Source organism: Panthera onca, chromosome A1 (genome assembly GCF_046562875.1).
Source record: "Panthera onca isolate mPanOnc1 chromosome A1, mPanOnc1 haplotype 2, whole genome shotgun sequence".
In the NCBI taxonomy this organism is placed as follows: domain Eukaryota; kingdom Metazoa; phylum Chordata; class Mammalia; order Carnivora; family Felidae; genus Panthera; species Panthera onca.
The window spans coordinates 26,897,787-26,910,067 of NC_138339.1; the positions used below are offsets into that span (position 1 = coordinate 26,897,787).

General features: G+C 48.0%; 1 long non-coding RNA gene across 1 annotated transcript; it reads left to right on the forward strand.

Moving 5' to 3' along the window:
• The first annotated feature begins 1,473 nt into the window (after positions 1-1,473).
• Positions 1,474-7,736, forward strand: LOC145715599 (uncharacterized). The gene is made up of 2 exons (XR_014137882.1): positions 1,474-1,662; positions 6,971-7,736. It is a non-coding gene; the product is annotated as an uncharacterized LOC145715599 (long non-coding RNA).
• Positions 7,737-12,281: the final 4,545 nt, after the last annotated feature.

A 12,281-nucleotide genomic window follows, 5' to 3' on the forward strand; every position in this document is an offset into this window, starting at 1 on the left:
CTGAAAGGTAGAATTAAGCACAATGTGCTTCTGCCAGGAAAAGCCTCATTAGTCCCAAGAAGGCCCGCCCACCTGCCCCACTGCCTGCACTGCTCTCATGCTTCCCAGCCCGTGAAATACACCTACGTGCTCCGCGGTGGGCGATGGCACTTAACTTCCCTCGCCCTCAAGTTTGGCTGATGGGCTGTGAAGAGCCGGCTCACACTTGCTCTAATGAGACTGGGGTGCTGTGTGCTGGGGCTCAGATCTCACAGGGCCTTGGAGGGAAGGGGTCAGGAATGGATCACTGATCACAGGGGTCAGAGATCTCTTAATTCATTCTCTAGCTTTCCCCTGAGGTCCTTGAAGCAGGACAGAAAAATTCAAGTCTTGTCACAACTCAGAGGTGCAGGGCAAAGGAGATTTGCTCTACAGCAGTTTCTCGTGGGATACTAGGTGAAAATCAATTACAGCTCCACTCCAATTTAAAGCTTACTCCCTGTAAGTGGGGTTCAGCTTCTGTTAAGAAGATACAGTCCCTCAAAGAGCATCTCTTCCTTCACCCCTTTCCCTAAGATTGTGTCTGATATCGAAGGATAAGAGCTGACTTGTCCTTGTGGCTTTGGGGAGAAGTTGGGGTCCCCAGGGACCTCTAGAGATCTGGTGTTGCCCAGTGGATCTGGTTTCTGGATACTTCTTTTCCACCAAGTTACTATGTACCTTGCTGGTCCCCTGTGCCAACATCTGGGTGGGTAGTACTCAGGGTTGTTACTATTCCTTGGGCAATGCACCCAGAGGTGCTTACTGGGTAATCCGATTTCAACTCGGCTATTGTCGGCACCGTCAACTTGCTGACAGGCTCTCATTTGGCTCCTGTTTTTTGTCCTGCAGGAGTTTCTCCCAGTTGAGACAAGACCTGGCAATTTCCCTTAGGCAGACAGGCAGATAATTCCAGGTCCTGTGGACCTAGGACGCTGGTCAAAATGCTAAAGCTCTCTCTGCCTGAGATTCTTCATGTATAAAATGACAATAATGATAAGTAATGTTAACTGAACACTTACTCTTTGGCACTTTTTAATGTGCTGTACACTGAAGTGAAAGGAACAGCTTTGAATCCAAATGACAGCCCTGCCTTAGTTTAAAGCTAGGTTCTCTTTTCTGCTTATTATGGATCTTTGATAAAAAATACAATTGCTGAGAAGTCTGTTTTGCTTGCTGTTTGCTATGAGCATTGTGAGACCTTTCCTGATTGTAACCCGCTGTAGATGGGCTGTAAAACTTCCTAAATGTAGTCTGATATGTAATGGAATGAGTGATTGTATACAAACTAACTGGCATTTCTCGCTTCTGTAAACCTGCCTGCTTAGCACATTCCTCACCTACCCCCTTCCCCCTTTCTTCCTCCCGCCACAAGTAAAAAAACCTCCCCTGTGCTATTTGTCTCTGTCTATAAAAACGCTATACCAACCCTATTCGTGGCCTCTTGTGTCACCGGCGACGAGTGAGCAGAGGACCAGGTTCGAACCTGCAATAAACGACCCTTGCCGCTTGGCTTTGACTTACGACTCTGGTGGTCTTTTGTGGGAGGTTTTGGAACTTCAGGCATTACATTTGGAGGTCCCACCGAGATCTCCCCCGAGCCCACCAGACTTCTGGTCAACGGGTCGTATTTGATTCCGATCGGTAAGTAAGCCGGCTCTAACGTTCTTCCTTTTCTCTCTGATCTGTGTTTCTTCTCTGGAGAACCGGTTCTGTCTGGAAGCTGGTGTGACCCTGGCGGACGCGCTATAGGGCACCCGGCCGGGGTCAGTTGGAGACGTCCACTGACATCTGGGGGCCTTCTTGGCCCATCTGGGGGCCTTCTTGGCCCATCTAGGGACCTTCTTGGTCCATCAGGGGACCTTCCTGGTCCATCGGGGGGCCTTTTTGGCCCATCAGGATTCTTTTCTGTGGGCTGCTTACGCCCAACGCGCCTGCGAACTAAATACTTTCATTTTCTCTATGAACTTCCAGAGTGCTAAGAAATATCTCTAGGCGTCTAAAAGAAAAAACCATCTAGGCATGCCAATTGTTACCCGTATTTTGATGTGATGTGTGTCTGTGTGTCTGTCTGTTAAATCGACTGGAATGATTGTTGGGAGTCAGGGGCACGCGCCTGACTTACCCTATGTGTAGTCCCACGGCATAAGCTACGGGATTCGAGTGGGCTCTAACCCGATTTCCGCGGTGATCCTCATACGGCTTAAGGCGGTCAAAATTTATTTTGATCCAAGCAGGGGGTTTATACCTGCCCGCCCATGCTAAGAGGCACCTAAGTTCCCGCGAGGGACGCGGACGGGCGAGTACGCGAGTGCTTCTATGTCAGTCTAAATGTATTGTCACCCCTGGGCCCTTGTAATAACCGCCGTCCTAGCCATAACCCTTTCTGTTGGGCTGGCCGAGACGGCCCCAGAAAGTTGAAACCACTGTCAGAGATTCTTGTTGGCTCTTGTTTTTCTTTCGTGCGTCGGATGTTTTATTGGAATTAAGTGTTTTTTCGGCTGATCAGAATTAATTATTCCATCCTTTGTTCCTCTTTCCTCCTTCCTCAGCTGCCTGCGGCTTTCCCTCCCGCCCCTCCGCCCGGGGCCCAGCCAGGCCGCCAGGGGTCTCACCCTCGGAGGTCGCCTGTGCGAACTCCATCGCTGATTTCAGCCGCTTCAGGGCCCCCTCCGTGCCGCCCCCTTCTCTTCTCCTCTTCCTCAGAATCATAACATGGGCCAAACGCAGAGCACCCCTCTCTCCCTCCTTCTCGCCAACTTCAGGGACGTAAAAGCTAGAGGACACAACTTAAGCCTAGACATTCGCAAAAGGAAGTTGATCACCTATTGCCGCTCTGCATGGCCCACCTTTGGGGTCAATTGGCCTACAGAGGGAACCTTCTGCCTCCCTGTGGTCCTTAAAGTAAAATAAAAAATTTTCCTACCAGGGAAAGAAGGTCACTCGGATCAGATTCCCTATATTCTGGTGTGGCAAGATTTAGTAGAAAACCCACCTCCTTGGATGGCCTCTTCCTTAATAGCAGAGTCATGCCAAATCCTAGCGGCTAAACCTATCAACCCTCCCAAGCCGCCAACTCCAACTGCACCCCCTGTTCTCCCCGACAACCAAGATTTACTTTCCCTTGACCCTCCCCCTTACCAGGTTCCTCCTCTTATTCCGAAAGCTGCCCCTATCCCTGCTGCGCCGGCAGGGCCTCCCGTAGCCCAGCCCATAGGAGAACTAGAGAATAGGGAGGCTCAACCCGCGCCCAAGCCTAGTGGGGGCAAAGTCCAAGGGCCGTTGGCCATACCCGTAGGCGGGCCCCACATGAGCCAGGACTCCGCCTTCCTGACTCCACCGTAGCTTTACCCTTACGGGAAATAGGGCCTCCCGATGAGACGGGGAACCCCCGACTTCAATACTGGCCCTTCTCTACCAGTGACCTATATAACTGGAAAACCCAGAATGCCCGATTTTCTGACAACCCTAAAGATTTAATAAGTCTCTTAGACAGCGTTATGTTTACCCACCAACCCACCTGGGATGATTGTCAGCAGCTCCTCCGAATCCTGTTCACCACTGAGGAGCGAGAAAGAATTCAACTGGAAGCAAGAAAGCTGGTTCCTGGAGATGACGGCCAACCCACTGCTAACCTTGATCTCATTAATGCAGCTTTTCCCTTGACCCGACCCCCACAGGATGGCTGGGACTACAACACGGCAGAAGGTAGGGGACGGCTACGCATTTATCGCCAGACTCTAATGGCGGGTCTCCGGGCTGCTGCACGCAAGCCCACTAATTTGGCAAAAGTGTATTCAGTGATACAAGGTAAGACAGAGAGCCCTGCCGCTTATTTAGAAAGATTAATGGAAACCTTCAGACAGTATACCCCCATGAACCCCGAGGCCCCCGAAAATCAAGCTGCTGTTGTAATGGCCTTTGTAAATCAGGCAGCCACTGATATTAAAAAGAAACTCCAGAAACTAGAGGACCTGGAGGGAAAACAGATTCAGGACTTACTCTGCATTGCCCAGCGCGTCCTTAATAATAGAGAGACTCCAGAGGACAGGCAACTTAAAGCCACCGAGAAAATGACCAAAGTCCTGGCCGCTGTTGTCCAAAAGCCCCTGGATAAACAAAAGCCCCTAGATAAAGACCAATGTGCCTATTGCAAAGAAAAAGGCCATTGGGCCCGAGAATGCCCTAGAAAGAAAAAGCCACGTCATGATCAAAAACCATGGCAGCCACAAACCACACCCGCCCTCTTCACTCAAGATGCAGAATAGGGGGGACGGGGTTCGGATCCCCTCCCCGAACCTAGGGTAACGCTACAAGTGGAGGGGAACCCAGTTCAATTTCTAGTTGACACAGGAGCACAACATTCGGTCTTGATCAGGCCCCATGGAAAAATTTCTCAAAAATCTTCCTGGGTCCAAGGGGCTACAGGAATAAAAAATATCCCTGGACCACCCAGAGGACTGTGGACCTAGGAAATGGAAAGGTCACCCATTCCTTCCTAGTCATCCCCGACAGCCCATGCCCCTTATTAAAAAGAGACTTACTCACTAAAATGGGGGCCCAAATTCATTTTACGCCAGGGGGCCCCCAAGTGACTGGCCCTCACAACCAACCCATTACCACACTTACTCTAAGATTAAAAGATGAATATCGACTCCACCAGGGGCCACCCTCACAAAGTCAAAACATAGAGCCCTGGCTCCAACAGTTTCCAGGAGCATGGACTGAAACCGGGGGTTGGCTAAACATCGCCCAGCTCTATTCATAGAACTGAAACCAGGGGCAGATCCAGTTCGGGTCCGACAATACCCAATGTCAATGGAGGCCAGAAATGGCATCACGCCACATATCCGTTGCCCCCTAGACTTAGGCATCTTGCGTCCCTGCCATTCAGCCTGGAACACCCCCCTGCTGCCTGTACGAAAACCTAACAGTGCGGACTATCGTCCGGTACAAGATCTGAGAGAAGTTAACCGCCGAGTCATGGACATACACCCAACAGTACCCAACCCCTATACCCTCCTAAGTGCCCTCAGCCCAGAAAGACAATGGTATACTGTCCTTGATTTAAAAGATGCTTTTTTCAGCCTGCCTCTGGCCCCCAAAAGTCAAGAGCTCTTCGCCTTCGAGTGGTCCAATCCTGAGAGAGGCATAAATGGGCAACTCACCTGGACCCGGCTCCCCCAAGGATTTAAAAACTCACCCACCTTGTTCGATGAGGCACTTCACGAGGATCTGGGTGAGTACCGGAATCAAAACCCCAAAGTGACTCTCTTGCAGTACGTTGACGATCTTTTAATTGCCGCTGAGACTGCCGAAGCTTGCTTGCAAGGCACCAAAAATCTCCTCCGGACACTTGGTGCCCTGGGGTACCGGGCTTCAGCAAAGAAAGCCCAAATTTGCAGATCCGAGGTAACCTACTTGGGGTATCTGTTAAGAGAAGGCCAACGATGGCTCACTGATGCACGGAAGGAAACCGTCCTCCGCATCCCCCGACCCACAACGCGAAGGCAGACCCAGACTTGGATACCCCCCTCCATGACTGCGCTGAGATATTGGCACAGGTTCATGGAGTTCGGGAAGATTTACAGGATTACCCACTGCCAGACGCCGAGGTTACCTGGTTCACTGACGGCAGCAGCTTTGTACATCAAGGTCAAAGGTACGTGGGGGCAGCAGTCACAACTGAAACTGAGACTGTTTGGGCAGAGCCTTTGCCAGCTGGCACCTCTGCCCAACGAGCTGAACTTGTGGCCTTAACCAAGGCAATGACTTTGGGAAAAGACAAGAAACTAAACGTGTATACCGATAGCAGATATGCTTTTGCTATGGCCCACACACATGGAGCTATATACAGAGAGAGGGGACTGTTAACTGTAGAGGGGAAAACTATCAAAAACAAAGAAGAAATATTGGCTCTTTTAAAGGCACTCTGGCTGCCTAAACGACTAGCCATCATACATTGCCCAGGCCACCAAAAACTGGTCACACCGGTGGCCAGAGGAAATAATTTGGCTGACCAGGTGGCCCGAGAGGCAGCCTTACAGGTGGACTGTGCTTTAATGACCACCCTACCAGACCCCGGTTCAGCTAGTTTACCAGAAAATCCTGCCTACACTAAAGAAGACCTAAACTGGATCCAAAAATTACCTTTAACTCAGTGCCTTAACGGATGGTGGAGAGCAGCAGACTGTAGCATAATCCTCCCAGAAGAAATGGGAAATAAAGTCTTATCCAAGATGCACCGAGCCACTCATATGGGCACAAGAAAAATGCAAGACTTAATAAGACATGCTAGGATCACCATTAAAGACTCCAGGACAAAAATTGAGCAGATAGTTACTAGCTGTAAAGCTTGTCAATTAACTAACGCCACCAACCACGGGAAAAACCCTGGCTCCAGAACCCGCAGAACCAGGCCGGGAGCCTATTGGGAAGTAGACTTCACCGAGGTAAAGCCTAAAAAATATGGATATAAATATTTGATAGTGTTTATAGATACCTTTTCAGGATGGACAGAGGCCTTCCCCACCAAGCATGAGACTGCGCAGATAGTAGCAAAGAAAATGTTAGAAGACATCATACCCAGGTACGGATTCCCTACCCTAATAGGATCAGACAATGGACCAGCATTCATTTCAAAGGTAATACAAGGGATAGCGCAGTTTATTGGGGCTGATTGGAAACTACATTGTGCATATAAACCCCAAAGCTCAGGACAGGTAGAAAAAATGAATAAAACTCTAAAAGAGACCTTAACTAAATTGACCATAGAGACTGGCGCTAATTGGGTAGTCTTACTCCCCTACGCTCTGTTCAGGGTGCGGAACTCCCCTTACAAACTGGGATTAACCCCCTTTAAAATCATGTATGGAGTGCCCCCCCCTATAATTCCCAACCTACAGTCTAATGTGTTAACTGAATCTGATGATCATAAACTTATTTCCCTGAGGGAACTCCAGCACACCCACCAGGAAGTTTGGCCTAGATTGAAAGCCATTTATGAGAACGGGCCCCCTCCTGAGCCGCATCACTACCGACCCGGAGATTGGGTATACGTGCGGAGACACAAGCAAGAGACCCTCCAACCACGGTGGAAGGGACCCTACATTGTGATCCTAACCACACCCACTGCTCTCAAAGTCGACGGGATTGCTACCTGGATCCATTACACCCACGCCCGACCAGCTGATCCCTTTGCGGTTCGAGAAGACTTCGTGCCGGAAGCCAACACTGCCTGGACGGTTGACCAGAGTAAGACCCATCCTTTAAAATTGACTCTGCGTCGAAAACCTGACCCCGAAAACCGGCTGAGACCAAAGGCCTGGGTGTCCCATACCAAGACTGTTGCTGCAGCTCTGGACCCACAATGATCGGAGGAACACTCATTAGCGTGCTCCTGTTCACCTCCTACGGACTCATAAGTATTGCAGGCAACCCCCACATACCCTATACTTTAACTTGGGAGGTTTCTAATTTAGAAACCCAGGAAGTCTATAATACTATCCTGCTCTCCGCTTTACTTGGGCCTCTGGCCATTCTACTTCTCGCTCTCACATTAGGCCTCTGCATCATAAACAAAATTATTAATTTTGTCCAAGACAGGTTCAATGCTGTACAATTAATGGTCTTACGAACTCAGTACCAACCGCTCGAGACATTACAAATAGAAAACTGAAGATCCAAGATTGGCTCTTTAGGCACAAGGAAAAGGGGGGAATGAAAGGAACAGCTTTGAATCCAAATGACAGCCCTGCCTTAGTTTAAAGCTAGGTTCTCTTTTCTGCTTATTATGGATCTTTGATAAAAAATACAATTGCTGAGAAGTCTGTTTTGCTTGCTGTTTGCTATGAGCATTGTGAGACCTTTCCTGATTGTAACCCGCTGTAGATGGGCTGTAAAACTTCCTAAATGTAGTCTGATATGTAATGGAATGAGTGATTGTATACAAACTAACTGGCATTTCTCGCTTCTGTAAACCTGCCTGCTTAGCACATTCCTCACCTACCCCCTTCCCCCTTTCTTCCTCCCGCCACAAGTAAAAAAACCTCCCCTGTGCTATTTGTCTCTGTCTATAAAAACGCTATACCAACCCTATTCGTGGCCTCTTGTGTCACCGGCGACGAGTGCGCAGAGGACCAGGTTCGAACCTGCAATAAACGACCCTTGCCGCTTGGCTTTGACTTACGACTCTGGTGGTCTTTTGTGGGAGGTTTTGGAACTTCAGGCATTACAGAAGGGTACCAGATAATTTCAGGAGAGCTTCAGTGCTCCTCAAGCTCTCTGTGACAAGTGATTACTTTTTTCTTTAATTCCCAGTTTTTCACAAGCTAGTATTTTTGCAAGATACATAAAAAGGCATGAATGGAAAATTTCATAAGAAAAAGGAAAAAAACTACAAAACTTGTACTACTTGCCCTATTGAAAGGGTATGTATGATTATTATAGACAATTATTATTATACTAATAATTTGTTATTTCACAATTAAAAGTTCACAAATAGTTATGAGTGAAATAGCAACTCTTACATTAAGGTTCTTTACGCATATCTTGAATAAATACATATACATCAATATTTAAAGTTTGTAATGTGACAAATGAGCTTTCTTTTTGCTTTTTAAACTCACTGATCCAATGAGATTTGCTTGACAAATTTCAAAATAAGTTCTGCCATACGTCATATTGATCTAGTTGCAGACTGGGACCAAGCAATCTGTGGACTGTATCGGTCCATAAAATACACATAGAACAGCCTTTTCCTACATGTTTCTACACGTATGAACTGATTTCATTCTCACAATAACTCTATAAGGACAGTATTATTATTATACAACTAGTGAAGGCAACTAGTAAGTGTCAGAGTTTTGGGACCCAGGTTCTGAGACTCCAAGGCCATAGCATGTTGTAGAGGGAAGGAGAGATGTGCCAGGTAGGTTTTCCTCATCTTGTAGACCCAGAGTGGAGTGAGCTAATGATCAGTAGGCTGTGGAAAGGGCATGGGATGGAATTAAAGTGAGCTGGAGGAGTCTGTGTCATCTAGGAATGGGTAAAATGGATGAAAAGGCTAAAATCAAATGACTTTAATGAAACATAAATAACGGGTAGGGGTAAAACTAACGAACTAATGGTGGGGTCCCAGCCTCTAGTCTTGGGGTTGAGGGGAGGCCTGAGAATCAACAGGCCCCTGTTGCTCAGTGTTGACTATACCCTTTAACCAGAAGATACAGAGTAAAGTGTGCAAAGTATTGCCTTTTATTCTGTGAACCAAACGGATGATATGGACAGTTGAATGTAGCTAGCAGAACAATGGGGCTAATTAACCACATGTAGTTGAAAGAGATGCTTGACCCAGTTCTTCGTCAAGAAGTGACATCAGCACTTTGTCAAGAAGTGCTGCCAATGTCATTTAGAAGGGGGACTTGGCTCCTAATAAGTATTTCTAGAACTTTCTAGAAATTTCTTCTTTTACTGTAGTGTTTTAATGAAAAGAGGATAAAATTTTCCTAACATTTTATTTTACTCTTGTGACTTAAATAAGACCTTAAGGGTTTGGAAACATCTTCTCTATGATAAAGCAGATAAATAGGTGAAAGGGTGTATTTACTGAATTGTCTTATCAAAAAGGAGTCTGATTTAGAAACAGGTGATGCTATTCAAGCTATTCCTGCCAAATGTAGGGAGGTGAAGGAAACCAAGATGAGGGTAAGACGTGTGTGTGTGTGTGTGTGTGTGTGTTTCCCCACTTTGGCTGGCAGCTCTCTGGCTTCCTCACAAATATGCTCTCTGGCTTCCTCACAAATATGCTCTCTGACCCAGCCTGGCTCCATAAAGAGGTAGAGGTGACTGTGGGGTAGCAGTATCTCAGTTACAGTAGACTCTCAAGGTATTAGGCATAGACTTGGTGAGGATATGGTTTGAGAGCTGGGCTACAGGTATCCACAAGTGTAGCCTACAAGTGGGCTATAATTTCTCCTCTGTTTCCTGGATGGGTCTTTCTCCAAGACCTAGTATCAGGCCATTTTAGGCCTGGAGTTCCTTTGGTCCAGTCCCTGTTCTCAACTACAGATAAAAAAAAAGAATACAACTGTTTAGCCTACAACACAGTGCCATCATATTATTCACTTGACTGAAACCCTTTGATGATCCCCTTCTATCCTTAGGCCAAAGTAAAGACTCCTCAAGGTGGCAAGGCCCTTTGTGATGTTACCCTTTACAGTTGGCATAGTAATGTCCCCCCAAAGCTTCCCATGTCCTATTCCCTAGAATTTGTGGATGGGTTAGTTTCATGGCAAAGGGGAATTAACATTGCAGAGGGAACTAAGGTCGCTAATCAGCTCACACTAAAACAGGGAGAGCATCCTGGATTATGCTGGTGGGTCCAATGTAATCACAAGGCTCATCGAAAGTCAACGAAGGAGATGAAAGAACAGCCAGGGGGATGCCATGTGAGGAGAACTTGACCAGCTGGTGCTGGCTTTGAAGACGGGATAGGAACCATGAGTGAAGGAATGCTGGAAGCTTCCAGAAGCTGGAAGAGAGGCAAGGAAGTAAATTCCCTGATGTAGCTCCACAGGGGGTCCAGTTCTGCCAACACCTTGATTTTAACCCTATGAGGCCTGTACTGGACGTCTAACCTACAGAATTACACAATAATAAACATGTGTTGTTCTAAGCCATCATGTTTGTGGCAGTTTGTTGGAGGACTTAAGCTCAGCTTCCAGCAGGAAAGCCAGCAACATCGTTCTCTTTTTCCTCCCTCTTCTTGTGTCACTCTGTCCTGTTTCAGCGCTCTCGAGCACAGTCACATGAGAGAGACACCCTATAGCATGTTCTCCCTAGTACTAGTTGGGAGAGTTATCATGAGAATTATTCAAGATTATGAATGTAAGATGATTCCTTCCGGAATGCCTCAGTTACACGCAGCAGATGCTGTAGCAAAGGGCAGTTCTCTCCATTTAGAATTCCTTGCTATCCTGTAACCCTTTGGAGTTACAAGCCCTGGGTGTGGGTCCTGGTTTGAAATGCCTCAAATAGACTGTAGAACAAGGGGTAAACATCAAATATGTGTTCATGTTTTGTTTTTGTTATTTACACAACAGATATACACAGGGCAGAGGAACCTTTGGATCTGAGGATGTGTGAGAGCAGGCTGAGGACATGGAATCACAGCCTAGACCCAAGGAAACCAGGCAGATCGTGGCTTGTCCTGCCTGAAGATGGCCACAACAAAGCTCCTAAGGCAAGTGCGCAGGGGTGCTGGGCAGAGCGCATTTCCCAGATAACTGTGTTCTCCCCTTCCTCTGCCTGGGACATGTGGTTTGGGAAGGTGTTCAGGACTGCCTGCAGATTTTGAGCTGGAAAAGGGAGGCATGGGGGAGGGGAACCTTCCTGACCTGGGGAGCTTGGCCAGGTCATTCTCCATCAGGGACTTGGGTTCAGTCCTGGGTCTGGGCCACGTTCTCAGGAGGCAGGGCCAGCTCAGGGATGATTCATCAGTCACAAGCTTCTCAGTCACAAGGAGAGAGGGCCATCCGACGCTGGATAGAAACCCAGACTGGGCTGAAGATGTAGCTTGTTTGATAACCTTGATGCATTGAAACATTTGGGATGTGGACCCTCAACTGTTCTGTTACTCCAGGCCTCACAGGGGGGCAAGGCTAAAGCAAGCATCTCTTGGGGTCCAGAATGGGCAGGATAGGGTGGGTACTAACATTCACCTGGTGGAAAAACCTTCTGCAGCTTTAGAGAAAGCCTGCATGTGTTCCCCTCAGTTGCCGGGGCTGCAGCAGGCTGGGTCTGGTCCGGACAGGAGGAGGCTTCAGGTTAGTCTGAAGATCAGGAGGAAAGTCCAGTCCCCTCGGAGATGGCCCGGCTGTGCCCTTGGTCTCCCGCCGAGGTGGGTGAATAGGGCAGGATATGGTCTCTGCGGTTCAACCTCTTGTGCACTCCACTCCTCATCTCCCCTCCTGGATGCCCACAGACTCACACGCTGCTCCATCCCCGCCGGAGACAGGCTGCTTTCATGTCACAGAGCGTGACCTGTGTCTTTTCACCTCTGCCTCCCTCCTCTTCTCCTGCCTATTTGCTGCCTCCTCCCCCCCACCCCGCCCCGCCCCAGTTCCAACTTCTTGACCACACAGCCCTCCTAGAAATCAACGAACAAAAGAAAAGATGATTTCCACAAGTTGTTAAGCTCTCACTAGCTGGCAGACACCATGCCAGACGCTGCAATTCTCAGAATATATTGCCTCTATCACTCCCTT